Below are 12,834 nucleotides of genomic sequence, written 5' to 3'. Positions count from 1 at the left end.
CATGCCAAGCCTGTCGAAGCACCACCTCGAAGCTGCCTGGAACACCCTAAATTGCCTCAACAAACCCTCTCAAATCTCTCTCAACTCTAAAGACCACACTCAAAAGGAGAATAATTGAGATGGAGTTGAGAGGAAAACACTCAATGAAAATAAATGAAATGGAATGGAGAGAAACACTATTAACGAAAGAGAAGAGATTATCATATTCAAATGAGGTGCAATTCAAATGGGGTTTAATGGGATGTAGGGTTTCTTAATAGATGAGATATGGGGTGCATGTTTCATGATAGGGGAAATGGGGTGCATGTTTTGTGATAAGAAAAATGGAGTGTAGGGTTTCAATGCTTCATTCAATGCACAAAATTTCTCAATAAACATAAAATTAATGAATAACTACCTCATTAATTAGGGATATTTCGAAAAATTGGAGGTGCATGGTGAAACACCCAAAGTGGAGATGATAAGACAAACTAGACACTTCATCATCACCATGGGGGTACGTATTTAAATCCACGGAGTGCATAAAGAAATAGCCCCAGGCAGGCCCATGGAGTCGCCACGAGAAAAGAAAGAATACGGCTCTTCATCAAGGCCCAAATTCACTTCTCTCAAACAGCGTAGATATATAATAATTGAGAGTTACTCTCTCCACCACCACACACTTCTCCTTGCACCTTCCCATTCCTCTTTTGTCCTTCAGTAACATTTAAACGGATGTGAATATGCGTTGGATTCTTAAACGGATGTTAACATCCATGGACGAATATCGATATCCATTGAAGGACAAACAGATGTCGATATCCGTCCACGGATGTTGATATCCGTTTAAAAATTGAGGGTCCACAGATGTTGACATCCGTCCAGAAATTCCCAAGAAGAAATATCCATCATGGCTCATGGTTCTCGGTGCCGGCACCCTTCCATTCGATACCTTGTTCATCGAGCTCTTCTTCATCATGTCCAGTATTTGGATGGGTCATGTTTACTATGTGTTTGGATTTCTCTTAATTGTTTTGATTCTTCTTGTGGTGGTGAGTGCCGAGGTATCTCTATTTCTAACCTACATGCACCTGTGTGTGGAGGATTGGAGATGGTGGTGGAAATCATTCTTTGCCTCTGGTTCTGTTGCCATATACATCTTTTTGTACTCCATAAACTACCTTGTATTTGACCTCAAGAATCTCAATGGGCCTGTTTCTGCAACTCTTTACTTGGGATATTCCTTATTCATGGTTCTTGCAATCATGTTGGCTACAGGCAGAGTTGGATTCCTTTCCACGTTCTGGTTCGTCTATTACTTGTTCTCTTCAGTCAAATTGGATCGAAGACTCTTCACAGTAAAAAAATGAGCTCTACCAAACAACAGTTTTAAACAGGATGGACCTTCTCAAATGTTCAATTTTATGTTACTTTATTTCTGTTTGTTTTACTAGGGAACATAGCAAATTTCATAACAATAATTTTATCCAGTTTTGCTTTATTCGTTGTTAGATATATATCATTGTATGATGAATTGGAATTCTGAAGTTTATACACTGTACTTGGCATTGCAGTTGAGGAATGTAACTCTGATAATCGGATCATCCTGACCATCATGCAAAAATTATATTTTCATTCATTCATTCGATTACTTTTCATTTTATTGATCTTTTGTACTAGTCTGCATTTAATCAAGTACACGTTAATTAATTTTCTTTTTTTGATACTCTTGAGAAGTGTTTTATGCATTCCTCATAATCCCATGTTTGTTTTCCCACCGCAATTTCCCTTTTCTGCACTAAGGGTTATTGCACAACCTCTACTGGAAACTTATTAGAGACAAAGCATGGTTAAATTCAAATTTTAAAATCATATTCAGGCAAAAGTCCCATAACTCTGCACGTAAATGAGAATTATACTTCTGAAAAGGACCTTGATCCTGTTATTTTACAGCACAGACAAACATAATAATAATGATGTCGAATGGATGAAAGAGGCAAAATAAACTAACTTCTAATCCGTTCTTAGAGGAGACTTATTTAACTTAACCTTCTTATTCTTTTTGTGAAGATTATTTCCGAATTTGAACTTGTGTGATCAATGTATAATCAATTGGTGACTGTTGAAATTTTGATGCCTGCATAGCTTAAAGTGAAGCATCTAATTGGAGATAGCATAATCTTGCCAGCAGAGGAGCATGACTATGCAGCGTCTGCGGTGGTGGACGTTTATGTGGCCGTCGAGAGTTTGGACGGAGTGGAACTCCCTTCTGCAATATCTGCATGTGTAGGAGCAAGGAGGTGCAGGCAGATTTAAGATTTTAAAAAGGTAAATAAAGTTAAATTAAGTAGGATATTTTTGAAATAAAAAAATAGTAGGGAGGTATAGAAGCACCTGGTGAGGTAACAAGTAATAATTTTACAAATTTTCCACTATGTATTAAAAAAAAGGATCTCTACCACTATGTAATTTAAACATTTAAATTCCTCACGTGTGCATTTATTTCTATCTCTTAAAAAATAATATCATATTTTTTAATGCCCATGAAAAAATTATTCTTCACACGAGTAAAATACTTTTAATTTTTTATTTCACTTCCTATTAAGTTTCCAAGGACAGAATTTTAAAGTTGGGAATTAAGAAACATTGGGTGAAAAAACCCACTTTTAAGGATACAACTTCAATTACGTTATACTCGAGATTATTCACTCTTTTAAATTATAGATTAAAACATTTGATTTGTAGTTATGGAGTACTTAATAATCTATTTCTCTATGAACAACGAAATCAACTTTTGAAAGTTGAATATTGATGATATATATATGACAACATACATGTTAATTAAGTGGCATCATTAAGAAGGTTGAAGAGGTGGTGGTTGAAGAAGTGGGGTCACATTAATGTGTATAATGTTCATCGTATTCTGTCTCTTTTCAAACACTGCTCCTGTGCTTGGCTTTTTCCACATTTTCTCGAACCATGTCGGCTTCGATCACAATCAGATTCTTACGTATGCTTGTTATATATGCATGATTGGATTCTCATTGTGTTGTTATACTGAATATCTCAACCCATATATGCATACATATATGTACATGTGTATGTATATTTTCACCCATGCATGACGAAAGTTCTTGTTGTGTGCTCCTAAACCTAGATATGGATCATAGCATAGAGGGAGAGGGAGAGTGACGAATCAGATATTTTGATGATGATGATGATGAACATTATGGGAGGCATATGAAAAGCAACATTAGTCAACAAAAGTGGAAAGTTTAGCTGACTGGTTGTGTTTCTTTTGTCAGTTTCTTCGACATGTTCTTTCTTCATAGTATTATATTTCTGACTTTTTCTTTGTATCTTCTTCACCTTCCCTTCTACTAACATAAAAATCCAAATATGCCATTCAGCATTCAGCAGCCAGCTATATTTAGCCTACCTTTAACCTTTGTTTCATTTAGCTTTTTCCAAGCTTCTCATTCTTTGTACCAGGGAATGCGTGCATATGCATCTTTGTATATATTCTTCTGTCACGTTTCTTTATTCGTGATCTACAGTTTCAATACACAGTTCCTGTTTGATTTCTGTATTCTAATGGAACTTTTTAAATATACTATACGTATATACAAAGTTAAAGACAACTTACGATACTCAAACCTAAGGGCACGTATAAACTTTCACATATTGGAGTAACACAACATTAACACATAGGATGTCTGAAACCAAATAAACTGTTTGATGATGGAGCTAAGAGCTCAAAAGAAGAAAGAAATATAGTTTGTGATTACCCAGTGGATGAAGGAATTACATGACATGAAGCGCGTATTCTGCATTTCATTTCTCTGCACTATGACGAGGATGAGACATTATTAAACCCCACAAAGATACATATCTTTACTAAAAAAATATCACATGGGCTAATAAATGCCTTAGTCATTAAGGAAACAAAAGAAACACCGAAACTCAAATGTTCTTCACTACCAAGTACAGTCCTCTAAGGTTTTCTGAGAACATTCTAGACACTGATAAGCCCTAGCAATGATTTTTACACTTGAAATTTTCTTGTTTTTTTTTTGGTTTTGAACCGATGTGCTAAAACACCTATATACTGTTATTCAGTTGAAGCTGCCCTTCAAAGATGGAAAAAGGAAACATGAATGCAATATGTTGCGTTGCTTTTGCAATGGTATAGTAGGAATAATGATTATGAAAGGCATACATAGACGTTGTACGAAGCCTTATTAAAGATGATAAAGTAGAAGCATTTCAGTGACACTTTCGCTATGTACACCACAGCAGCACATGGATGCATGTTGTACAAACTGAATTTTGGTCGTTACTTACATCAACTACTTATCTGTAAAAGCAAGTGCATTTCATAACAACCAATCTAACTATATTATATCTCTAGATTATATTGAATTAAGGTTCAGACAGAAACATAATCCTAAGGGTCAAGCAACTTCTTCAATTCTCCACAATTTCTTTCCAAGCCGTGCGAATAACAATATTTTCGTCCAATCGTCTTCGTCCTGACTCCAACCGTCCGAGATACCTGTCAAAGACATTCCGATACTTAAGTCAGTAAACAGTCCGTATAAAAGTTAGAGCAATAATCTTAAATACACAGTAATTGCAATCATATGTCCCTTACCTTTTCGATAAGAGCTTGAGATTATAGTATATAATCCTTACGTCTATAGCATCATTAATGAGATTTGATTCTAATCATATAAGAATTTGAGATTACTTTTATTCAAAATCTTAAATAATAGATTAATGGATCTTTAAACTCTTTTGTTTCTATTTTACCCTCTCGTTTCTATGTAACGTCAGATTTGGAATTCTAACATGTATTATTATCATTCAACACAATACATGTTGCATGTAGTTACTCTTGTCAGTTTATTAGTTGATGTTAAAAAGATGAATGCAAACACGAGTGTTCCTGTTGATGGATGATGTAGCACGAATAAGATTAGATTTGGGACCCTCTGTGGAAAGTGGAAAAACACTTCGTGGCCCAACAAACCGACCACCAACGCCTTTTCCACAACGTGTCACTTTTTTTCTCTTAAATCCAAGAGCTCGTAGGTTTAGAAAGAAACATAAAGAGATAGTTGCAATTATTGCACTTGGAGGGAATTATTTTCACATTGAAACGACTGGAAAATAAAGTCATTTATATGTCACAAATTTTTTATCTAATCATAAAATATTTGACTAGAAAAATATTCAGTTACAATTTTTGTAATACAAACAATTTTTTATATATTAGACATATATGTTGAATGTCATAATATTTGATATTATGTTGAATTTTATAATATTTGATGTAAATTTTAAAATTTATATTACACTACGTTTTAATTTACCGTAAATTTTTTATTTTAAATTTTGGTTTGAACCAGAATCATATGTTTTTTTTTTAAAATGTCTAAAATAAATGTCAGGATTAAAGTTCAAGTAAATTTTATGTCGAAATGTTAGCTGACAAAGTGGAAAATATCTAACCTAAATATCACTCTCTTAACCTCTTATTCATACGTCATTAAAGTTGTTTAGTTTAATATATATATATATATATATATATATATATATATATATATATATATATATATATATTTGACGTAATATTTTAATATAGCAGAGGAAAATGATGAGTTACTTTAATAAAGAAAGGTGAAAGATTTGGCCAATGAAAGTAAAAAATGAAGAATTTGATGGGGTGATGAGAAGTTCCTAATGTAGTGAATTGTTTAAGTTCATGGGGAATTTAAATGAGAATCCCTTGGGTATATTCTTTTGGCACCACAATATGTTCTTTATTATAATAATTAGGATACATAGGGTAGAGTTCCATTGACAAATAAAAACCCTAAATAATTGTTAAAGGAAGAAAAAAGCAAGAGCTCATTATTTATAATAATTTTTATATATTTTTTCCTACTTAAACTTTGAGTAAATAATTGAATTAGTCTTTGAAGTTGGCTGGTTAGTTTTTATTTCATATATACTAGTATAAACACACTGTGTATACGCATTTTTAAATATCTACAAATTATCTAAATTTTAAAAGTAGTACAAAAGGATAAAATTTATATATAATTATAGATCTATAACTATAAATAAAAAAATAAAAGAAATTTATTCTCTTTATATGGTTAAGTTATATAAATATTTTTGATACAAAACTTATGTAGAAATAGAATAGGTGAATTTCTTAGTGATTAAAAAATGGTATAATAGTTCCCTTGGCATTAAGTAATTATTTTTGGAGCCTCTGATAGAGACATAACGAAATGGAAATCTTAAGGAGGAAAAAGAAAATAGTATCTGCATGAAAACGTCATTGCAATTTCTCTTTTTAGATACTAATTCACAAAAGTTATTAGGTCCTTCAAGGTGGTAAATCATGACTTTGCTATATTATTATCAAAATAATATATACCTAATTATTCATACAACTCAAAAAGTTAGCAAAAGAAGAAAGGGACATAAGAAAAGTAAAAGAAAAATACATACATTTACTATAATAGATAAAGATTATAATAATTTTATAAAAACATATCGGAAAAATGTTATGCATATATTTGTTAATGACAATGATACTTTGATAATATTTTTTTGACAACATTTTAACACTGTTTACGTGTCATTCTGTGATTCGTCCAAAATTATTTCACAATCAATAATAATATATAATCATAAACATCAATATAGACCAATCACAGAATGACACGTAGACAGTATTAAAATGTTGTCAAAAAAATGTTGTCAAAGTATCATTATCCGTTTATTAATTATGAAATCTTGAAGCACTTTATTACTGGAGAGGAAGTGTGAGAAAATGTCTGAATCAGTTCCTTCACATCATCTTTTTTTGCTTACCTATATTGAGCTACAATGCATGGCCATTGCTTTCCATGGTGACCACGGTATCAAACAGTTCGTACACTTTGGATTTGACAGTAAATTTGAATGAATTTGAAAAAAAAAATTATTTGAATTAAAGAAAAAAATTCTGTGATTTTGAAAATTTATTTATAATGTGATGGATATCATAAATAAAAAAGTATTTTAGTGGATAATATTAGATAATATTTTAATGTGATGAAACGCACTATAGGTCATATACTTTCTACTTGTGCAATCAAATTTAACCATCTACAAGTGCTTTTCATCAACTTGCTTACAAATGGAACTTAACTTTTTCTCAGTGGTAAAAAAGTTAACGTTATATACATTCAATATTATTTATGATTTCACGTTGATAAAACTGTGAACTATACCTTCAAGTCAGTTTTCAGTTTTATCGATTAGTTATCACGATTAAGTCTTAAATATTCCATAAATATAATAATTTATTTTTTATTTTATATTGTATTTACAGGTTTTAAAATAAATTTTGTTTAAGATTGACCTAAATTGATTATTTTATAAATATATTTTACATTACTAATTATCTTAAGGTATTTATCACTTAAGTGATACAACGTGTTACTAATCGATTGATCTACGTTGTTTTGAAAAGTTAATTCATAGTTTGTTTTGAGATTGCGCTTATTATCAGTAAACTTGTTAATATTCTTTATAATTACATCAGCCTCTGTTAATCATGAAACTAGATTTTGTGCTTATGTGAAGTGCATGTATTGGGAAGGACCACTTTAGGCACTCACAAAACACCAGCTACCACCAAAATACCAGAAACACCAACTGAAGTTTCTACTTTTATGAACAATAATTGAGGTGAAGCTTCATGTGTATGGAAAACTTCACACTCCCGAATTAATATACAGACGACTTTCTGCATGATTTTGTGTTTTCATTTCCTTCTTTCGTTATAATGGTTTGTCCTGTGGCCCTTCCATGGAAAACAAGACAGTGATGGACAATTCAGCATCAACTTCTGCTGCTGTAATAGGAAAGTCCTTCCACTGTTGAAAATCATCACCAAATTAATGTTGCTGTTCAGAACCATATAAAGTTAGCCACCTACCACCATGTAGTAATAGAAATTTGGTAAAGGTTATTCAAAAACTCTTCAAACTTTATCATTCCACTCTTTTATTAAGTAAATATATTTATATTATTATTTTTTAAATGTTGTATAATTTATTAAAATCACATAATTAATATTATTTATCTTTCACACACACACATATTAATATGTTATATTATATCTATATAAAAGGTTTTTAAAATACTACAGATATTATTGAAAACACTTTCATAGGTTGGTACAAACAAAAATACAAATTCATATAAAATATGTATGGAGAGTTTAATGTTACTTGATATACATAAAATAAAATAGGAGATATTTAGAATAATGAAAGTGTATATTTTTGTTTTAAATATAATATAATTAAAATCATTCTTTATAATATATTAAAATATGCAATGATGGAAAGAGTCCTGAATTGTAATTAATATTTATATTTAGCTTCAACATAAATAGACTCTATTAATTCCAACGGAGTAAATGTTAATATGTTAACATCAATCTAAATCAGTAGACCTGAAATGTCTAAATTTAGGGATAATAAAGTGGGTTGAAATTTCAACTCATTACCTTTTGACCCGTATTGCAAAATTTTTTAAATAAAAATTAAAATAAAACATAATTTAAAAAATAATTTTTTACATTATACTGTTTAAAAAATTAAAAATATAATAATATTATAGCTTAAATCATTAATTTTTATAAATTAAATTTTAATTATTAATTATAATAAGATAATTTAATATATAAACATAACAATTATTTTACTTTATTTAATTAAACTACAACTTAAAAGATATTTACAATATGTTTTTAATATATACAAAATGCATGTACATAAAACAACTTTTAAAATATAAAATTAAAAACAAAAATTGACATATAGTGTACTATGCGGACATATTAAAATTTTCAATTTACTCTATTATGGATAGTTCATCCGAAGAAGTATTATTGTAAATATTAAAATTTAATTTCCAGTGTCAGGTAAAATATATGGACATTTTATTCAATAAATAATTGGTTTATGTTTGTTTTCGATTTTCAAGTATTACGAACGTGTGTTTTTTAATAATTGAAAAACAATATTTCAAGATAATTTATCTGGTGCATTACACGAATACAAGCATTAATATGACAAATGATTTGTGGTTTAAACTCACCTTTATAATTAAAAACTTCAACAATTGATAAAAGTAAACACAATATTTTAATTAACATACCTAATTACGTAAAAGGCATATATGAATTATTTAATATTATCATAGTTTATGTGTCAACTTTAAAGAAGCTTTCGTCACTAAAACTAATAAAATAAAAATATTATTTGAAATTAATATATATGCATATCTAAAAACTTAAATATATTAACTATATCCAAAAACAATAATAAAATATATTAAATGTAAGATCTGTAAATTTATATTTCAAATAATAAAGTAGTAATACTCAAATAAAATTTATCTTTAATTAGAAGGGTTTATATTACAGTTTTAGCTTTAGCAAAATTAACTTTTATTAGAAAACTAATGTTTATATTTGTGTGATGACTAAACTAACTACTACATTACTTTATTATATTATATATATATATATATATATATAATTTAATTATATTATTTTATTTTGCTAGTTTCAAAACAGTTATTTAACTAATGAGTTTTTTTTTCTTTATTTAATATTATAAGTGAAAACACATGGATAAAAAAATTATAATTTTATTGTAAATATAAATATAAATTTTATTTATTTTGCAGATACTTTAACAATTAAGAATATTATTAATTTAAAAAAATCAAATTGAATAAAAATATTAAATTTAAAAAATAATTATTTTAGTAAAAAAAATTATTTAAAGGGTAAAATAGAAAACAAATATAAATATAAATCTTCTTTATATATAGGTATAGATACTAATCATTAAAATAAATTAAACTAACATAAAACTAACCAATTAAATTAAATAAATATATAAAAATTGTCTCCACAATTTGAAGTAAGAAACGATCCTATATTTAATTAAGAATCCAAGAACCAACATTAAATATAAGTAAGAGTTCTGATTGTAAATATAAGGAAGATGAGAGTCATTTTTAGTGTCGGTGTGATTTGTAAAAAGGAGGTGTTGAGTAGGTAGAATTGGAAAGCATGCAGTGTTCCTGTCCCACGCACCCACCATTAGGAGTATATTCCCCTCCCACTTGCTATTTTCCACCCCCTTTTTCACTCTCTCCACCCTTATTTTCTCTTATAAATTCAACCCTCTTCTTCAATTTTTACTTCCTCTTCTCCTCTCTTCCTCTACTACCCTTCTGTTTTCCTTTCTTCTCTTCTCAAACCCTTGCTGCTTCTGCATTCTCCAGTTTCCTCTCAGATGAACCTTCATGTTTTACATTAATGTCTCCAGTCCTGAGTGAGATCCTTCGTTCCGGGTTTATGATAAATTCTTCCCTAAGACGCAGGACCCACTTAGTTCAATCTTTCTCAGTTATCTTCCTCTATTGGTTCTATGTTTTCTCATAATTAACCCTAACACCACCTTCCCTTTCATTATATATATCACTACGTACTATTAACAATCTTTTTCCTTTCTCTTCTAAATCAATGGCCTCATCCACCGGAACCTCTTCCACTTCACCCTCTCAGGACGATCTCCACCTTCTCATGGAACTGAGAAGAAAGAAGAGAAAGCAATCCAACCGTGACTCCGCCAGAAGATCAAGGATGCGAAAGCAGAAGCACTTCGATGATCTCACCGAACAGCTCCAGAGTCTCCAGAAGGAAAATGACCTTATCTCGAACCAACTCAACCTCACCACCCAACACTATCTCAAGCTCCACGCTCACAACTCCATTCTCGTAGCCCAGAAGACCGAGCTCGCTCAAACCCTTCACTCCTTCAATCACATCATCAAACTCATCAACGATACAAACCATTATTATCATCACCGTAACGATAACAAAACCAACAATAATTTCATCATTCCCATGCACGCGCCCTTCCTTAATCACCCCATTGTCGCCACTGCAGACAACATGTGTCTGTGGTGAACACTCTCATAAATTAAGGTTCTTCTCTTTTGTTGTGTCGGGGTTGGATTCGTTGCTGGTGTTCTGGGGCGAGGCAATGTTTTTTATATGATATATTATTATATTATCAGAGTGTCGGAAGTGTTGAAAATATCATATGGTGGCATTGGCAGTGTTCTGCTGTTATGGGTTTGCTTTTTATAAATGAAAAAATGGTACCAAAAGGTGTTTCTCTCAGTTGTTTTCAGATTGTTAACGTTCTCCATTGCCTTTTCATAAAACTAAAGTGATAAAGTGATGGATGTAGCATGTGTGTGAATAGCACCCATTAAAGTGCAAAATTAATTAATGCAAAAACTCTTCTGGACCAAAAAAAAAAGTAAAAAACCTTGCTATTCACACTTTTTTTTAATTATAATTTATTTTTGGTAAATTATTACTTTGATTAACAAAGCAGGTGTATGAGATTTTAAACTAAAAACATTTGGATTTTATTTGTAAAAGAATCTCTCATGTAACTTGACCAATTTTTTTTATTCATAAAATTTTTTATTTACATTTGTATCTTTTAAAAGCTTTTAAGGAAAAATGACCCAAATTGAAATGGGCCTCTTAGTTTTAGGCTAAAACAAACTTGTGTTTGGGCTTTACGGAACTTTGGGCCTGTAAGGTTTACTACGGGCCTGACTTCTCGTTTCGCACGTTTTAGCATTCAGTTAAAATAAATAAGCATAGCTAGCTCCATAAAAAAAGAACAAAATAATTAATAGTTTGGTATTTTTTATTTATTTTAGTTTAGTTTTTATATTTATTCTTTTTATTTAATTAAGTCTCTTCTTAATAAAAAAATTCAATCTGACATCCTTAAATTAACACTCATTTTTGTGTTAATTATCTGTTATCTATTTTTTTTTTCAATTTTGATATTGACATATTCAAAATAAAAAATATTCAAATTTTACCGCATGAAAAACTTCAATTTTAAAATATAATAGATTTAATTGTTAACACGAACACTTCTGAAATAAAATTAATGCCACATTGAGTACTTTTGCAAATACAGTGCCTTAAATAAATTTTCTTTTTTAAATAGAGATTCAATTAAATGAAATAAAACTATGAAAACTAAAATAAAAATATAATGATCTATTATTAATTAAGAAATTGTATAAATGTCTTTAATAAATCATTCTTGGTTTTTGATCATAAATGCATTTTCTAACATGTTTGAGAGAGAAAATAAAGACTTTGTTGCATTTTAAGCAGACATGCAACGAAAGTCAACAACGACTTTAGTAACAACATACATAAATGTTCAATTAATAAAGTATGATATAAATAGCACAGTTTCCCGATAATAAATAAGAAATTAATAAACAGATAAATTTTATTAAAATCATGATAAATAGATAAGGTTAAATAATCACGATGGATACGAGATTGCGTTCACTACGGAAAACAAAGCAAATTGTGACTTTTTTTAGAAGAGGCTGAATAAAAAAATACAATTATTTAGAAATTAGACTTTCTAGTTAATTAATGATATAGTTTTAATAGCATTGACTTCTATGAAATGTTTTTCATATGTTTGTTTTTACTTTTCAGAGTGCAAAATGGAAATTAAATGAAAGCGAAAGGTTTGTGTTGTAGTGAGGCCATAAACGCAAAATACGAAAACCTGATTCTAAAAGGATCAAACGGTCGTAGTCTCAGTCAGAGCATGGCAAAGATTGACCACCGTTGGAACCATGGAAAGATCTTCGTCAATGGTTTCTCCTCGGTCGCAACTTGGTATGATATTCCCTTAATTGTGTGCA

General features: G+C 29.9%; 1 pseudogene; it reads left to right on the top strand.

Annotated features, from left to right (window-relative positions):
* Positions 1-10,084: 10,084 nt before the first annotated feature.
* LOC124837542 (bZIP transcription factor 44 pseudogene) lies at positions 10,085-11,254 on the top strand (annotated as a pseudogene).
* The last annotated feature ends 1,580 nt before the right edge of the window (positions 11,255-12,834 follow it).

This window comes from Vigna umbellata, chromosome 1 (assembly GCF_029865625.1).
Source record: "Vigna umbellata cultivar VRB3 chromosome 1, Vumbellata_1.0, whole genome shotgun sequence".
NCBI classification, from domain to species: Eukaryota; Viridiplantae; Streptophyta; class Magnoliopsida; order Fabales; family Fabaceae; genus Vigna; species Vigna umbellata.
Note: the sequence above shows the minus strand (reverse complement) of the source record. Positions and strands in the feature narration are given on the sequence as shown.